Source organism: Oncorhynchus masou, unplaced genomic scaffold (assembly GCF_036934945.1).
Source record: "Oncorhynchus masou masou isolate Uvic2021 unplaced genomic scaffold, UVic_Omas_1.1 unplaced_scaffold_1937, whole genome shotgun sequence".
NCBI lineage: Eukaryota > Metazoa > Chordata > Actinopteri > Salmoniformes > Salmonidae > Oncorhynchus > Oncorhynchus masou.
The window spans coordinates 8,557-13,440 of NW_027008433.1; the positions used below are offsets into that span (position 1 = coordinate 8,557).

General features: G+C 47.5%; 1 long non-coding RNA gene across 1 annotated transcript; it reads left to right on the forward strand.

Moving 5' to 3' along the window:
• The first annotated feature begins 1,491 nt into the window (after nucleotides 1–1,491).
• LOC135532603 (uncharacterized) lies at nucleotides 1,492–4,500 on the forward strand. Its single transcript, XR_010454367.1, has 2 exons — nucleotides 1,492–1,884; nucleotides 2,242–4,500. It is a non-coding gene; the product is annotated as an uncharacterized LOC135532603 (long non-coding RNA).
• The last annotated feature ends 384 nt before the right edge of the window (nucleotides 4,501–4,884 follow it).

Sequence of the window (4,884 nt, forward strand, 5' to 3'; positions counted from 1 at the left end):
GCTGTATTGGGTGTGCAGGCTTTTGTTTCAGCCCAGCACTAACACACTTTTTTAGCCCATGATTAGCTGAATTGGGGGTGTTAGTGCTGGGCTGAAACAAAAGCCTGCACCCCCTCTGACCCTACAGTATGAAGCTCCGTGTCTCTTTTCTCTCTCTGAACTATGAGAATCCTCTTGTTCTTAACGTTCCTCTGACTCGACACGCCTGCTCTGTCAGCGTTCTCTATTGAAACAGAGGGACCTGACTATCTCGCTTTACTGGAGAAGGCAAAACGGCAAGAATGCACTTAGTCAAAGGTTTTTGGAAATGTTACTTTTTGTTGTTTTTGTTGGTGGGAATATGATTATCAAAATTGTCCATGTGTTTCAGTTTTCTGCCCCGATTCATTTCATTAGTGTCACATTGTCTAGTGTGGAAGTTCAATAGCTGTATGTCTGACCCAAATAGCACCCTATCCCCTAAATACTAGACTACTTGTGACAATTGCCTGCCAGGTGTCGACTCTGGGGTTGGGTAGATGGGGGGGGGTCAACCAGGTTTAGACTCTGGGGTTGGGTAGATGGGGGCGGGGTCAACCAGGTTTAGACTCTGGGGTTGGGTAGATGGGGGCGGGGGGTCAACCAGGTTTAGACTCTGGGGTTGGGTAGATGTGGGGGGGGGTCAACCAGGTTTAGACTCTGGGGCTGGGTAAATGTGGGGGGGGGTCAACCAGGTTTAGACTCTGGGGTTGGGTAGATGTGGGGGGGGGTCAACCAGGTTTAGACTCTGGGGTTGGGTAGATGGGGTTGGGGGGGTCAACCAGGTTTAGACTCTGGGGCTGGGTAAATGTGGGGGGGTCAACCAGGTTTAGACTCTGGGGTTGGGTAGATGTGGGGGGGGGGTCAACCAGGTTTAGACTCTGGGGCTGGGTAGACTTTATGTTACCACAGTACAATTTACTCTCACACAGGCATGGCAACCTTGATCTTGATTTAGTTACAATTATTTTGTTGCATGGGTAACCTCATGTTATTTTCTGGTCAATTTGTATTAGATTAGTCGTTAAAGCACCATTGCGCTATTGCCGTGGTGAAACGAATTGATGCCACATGCTGTCAGATTGATTCTCTTGTGCTGATCGTGTTTAGAACGTCTTCATGCTGACTACTAGCAAACGGTATGTTTCAGCTGTTATGGGAGATGGATACTTTAAAATTCGTCACAGGAATCTCCAATGGGCTCTTTCCACTGTAACCACAGCCCTGGTGTCTGGCCTGAGACTTTCCCTGGTGTCTGGCCTGAGACTTTCCCTGGTGTCTGGCCTGGTGTCTGGCCTGAGACTTTCCCTGGTGTCTGGCCTGGTGTCTGGCCTGAGACTTTCCTGGTGTCTGGCCTGGTGTCTGGCCTGAGACTTTCCCTGGTGTCTGGCCTGGTGTCTGGCCTGAGACTTTCCCTGGTGTCTGGCCTGAGACTTTCCCTGGTGTCTGGCCTGAGACTGGTTCTGGCCTGGTGTCTGGCCTGAGACTTTCCCTGGTGTCTGGCCTGAGACTTTCCCTGGTGTCTGGCCTGAGACTTTCCCTGGTGTCTGGCCTGAGACTTTCCCTGGTGTCTGGCCTGGTGTCTGGCCTGAGACTTTCCCTGGTGTCTGGCCTGGTGTCTGGCCTGAGACTTTCCTGGTGTCTGGCCTGAGACTTTCCCTGGTGTCTGGCCTGGTGTCTGGCCTGAGACTTTCCCTGGTGTCTGGCCTGGTGTCTGGCCTGAGACTTTCCCTGGTGTCTGGCCTGGTGTCTGGCCTGAGACTTTCCCTGGTGTCTGGCCTGGTGTCTGGCCTGAGACTTTCCCTGGTGTCTGGCCTGGTGTCTGGCCTGAGACTTTCCCTGGTGTCTGGCCTGAGACTTTCCCTGGTGTCTGGCCTGAGACTTTCCTGGTGTCTGGCCTGAGACTTTCCCTGGTGTCTGGCCTGAGACTTTCCTGGTGTCTGGCCTGAGACTTTCCTGGTGTCTGGCCTGAGACTTTCCCTGGTGTCTGGCCTGGTGTCTGGCCTGAGACTTTCCCTGGTGTCTGGCCTGGTGTCTGGCCTGAGACTTTCCTGGTGTCTGGCCTGAGACTTTCCCTGGTGTCTGGCCTGGTGTCTGGCCTGGAGACTTTCCCTGGTGTCTGGCCTGGTGTCTGGCCTGAGACTTTCCCTGGTGTCTGGCCTGGTGTCTGGCCTGAGACTTTCCCTGGTGTCTGGCCTGGTGTCTGGCCTGAGACTTTCCCAGGTGTCTGGCCTGAGACTTTCCCTGGACTTAAACCCTGGTGTTGCACCAAGTGCAATTGGACCATCTCCTAGCCTGGTCCCAGATCTGCACATCTCCTAGCCTGGTCCCAGATCTGTACATCTCCTAGCCTGGTCCCAGATCTGTCCATCTCCTAGCCTGGTCCCAGATCTGTCCATCTCCTAGCCTGGTCCCAGATCTGTCCATCTCCTAGCCTGGTCCCAGATCTGTCCATCTCCTAGCCTGGTCCCAGATCTGCACATCTCCTAGCCTGGTCCCAGATCTGCACATCTCCTAGCCTGGTCCCAGATCTGCACATCTCCTAGCCTGGTCCCAGATCTGTCCATCTCCTAGCCTGGTCCCAGATCTGTCCATCTCCTAGCCTGGTCCCAGATCTGCACATCTCCTAGCCTGATCCCAGATCTGCACATCTCCTAGCCTGGTTCCAGATCTGCACATCTCCTAGCCTGGTCCCAGATCTGTCCATCTCCTAGCCTGGTCCCAGATCTGTCCATCTCCTAGCCTGGTCCCAGATCTGCACATCTCCTAGCCTGGTCCCAGATCTGCACATCTCCTAGCCTGATCCCAGATCTGTCCATCTCCTAGCCTGGTCCCAGATCTGCACATCTCCTAGCCTGGATCCCAGATCTGCACATCTCCTAGCCTGGTCCCAGATCTGCACATCTCCTAGCCTGGTCCCAGATCTGCACATCTCCTAGCCTGGTCCCAGATCTGCACATCTCCTAGCCTGTTTCCAGATCTGCACATCTCCTAGCCTGATCCCAGATCTGTCCATCTCCTAGCCTGGTCCCAGATCTGTCCATCTCCTAGCCTGATCCCAGATCTGTCCATCTCCTAGCCTGGTCCCAGATCTGTTTGTGCACTGTCTTGACCGTAGGCTACCGGTTTCCTACTCTGCTGATGAGATGAAGGATATGACGATGATGTGGTTCCGTTTACTTCTATCTGTCTTGTCAAATCTGTTGTTGATACAAACTTATAAATATTATGGCTGATATTGCATTTGTCACAAATGGTACCCTATTCCTTATATAGTGCACTACTTTTGACCAGGGCCTTATTGGGGGGTTGCACACTATGTAGGGAATAGGGTGCCATTTGGGGGACACACATTCTGGCGTTGTTTTTAATGACAGGAAGAGGAATGAAAAGTAACAGCAATAAAGGATTACAGTTCTCTGAACGAGATGTCGCTGTATTCCACTATAACAGGATATGAGAAATATATCACATCCTGTTTTGAAACATTTCAGATTTGTTATTGGAAGACAAGACCGTATAAAAATAAATAACATTTCATCTTTCAGATTCAATATTGTGTTGTTCCAGGAGTTTGAAACAATTATTCAATATAATAAAATGCATGTAAAAATGTCAAGTTAACTATTTGCTTTAAGGTTTTCAGTTAGCTGACGAGTAGATGAGTCAAATTCTTTGGAATTCTAGTCAATTCAGAAAGTAAAATCAATTGCTATTCTGAGTTGTCCTCCATTTTTAAAAAGCGTTTTGAATGGAGATTTCAGTGGACTTCCTGAATTGACTGAAATTGACCCCCAAACCCCTCCTGATACTAGCACAGTATGTGGAGGCTTGAACTTGGTTAGGGAGAGGAACGCACTGCTTTAGACTGCTTCATGATGTACCCAACTATCTGTGAATGAGAGACTGCTTGCCTTGCAGTTCTAATGGACCAAAGTATCAAGTGTCTCTGGAGGGTATGTCCAAAATCAAACCCTTTTCCCTAATATAGTACACCATTTTTGTGTGTTTTTTTGTTGTTGACCAGAGTCATGTTCCCGGTGGGGGTTGTACTTCACAAACAGGAGATGGAGTCATGCTGGCTTGGACAAAGCTACTCTGGTCAAAAGTAGTGTACTATGTGGGGAACAAATGGCTCACTGTAGCAGAACAGGGTCTGTTTGGAATCCATTCTGTCTATTTCAATTGTACAGATGTTATATTATTTTTTAAACATGTTACGATATGTATATTTATGAAGTTTGTTAGATACTTTTTTTTTTTTTTTTTGCTTTATGACGCCTAATTTATTTAAAGTTTTTGATGATTATTATTGTAGGTATTTAATCTATAAGCAGCGGGAAAACAAAAAGGCTGGACAAACTTCTGTTAAAAAAAAACAAGTTTTATTTTTTATTTAATATGAATTGTACTATGAAGCAGAATAATCTACAGCTGGAAACTGTGCCATAGCAGGAGAAATTAAAGCTTTATCAAACCATACCAAGGTGTACAGTCTTCATTGTATACTAATTGTGTTTATACTATTATTATATACATGTAACTGACAAAATAAAGGAAGTACTTGAGTAAATGAGGTATACGAACTATGTTGAATGCAGGTGTGGTTATCTTTAGTTCTAAGCCATGTGATCAACAGTCTCTAACATGGCTTTAACTTTGGTGATCACATGGCTTAGAACTCAAGTTAAAGCCATGTTAGAGACTGGTGATCACATGGCTTAGAACTAGTCTCTAACATGGCTTTAACTTTAGTTCTAAGCCATGTGATCTCAGTCTCTAACATGGCTTTAACTTGAGTTCTAAGCCATATAAGACTCACTAGAATATATGAAGAGAACAGTTCAGAATATTGGGGATCAATTA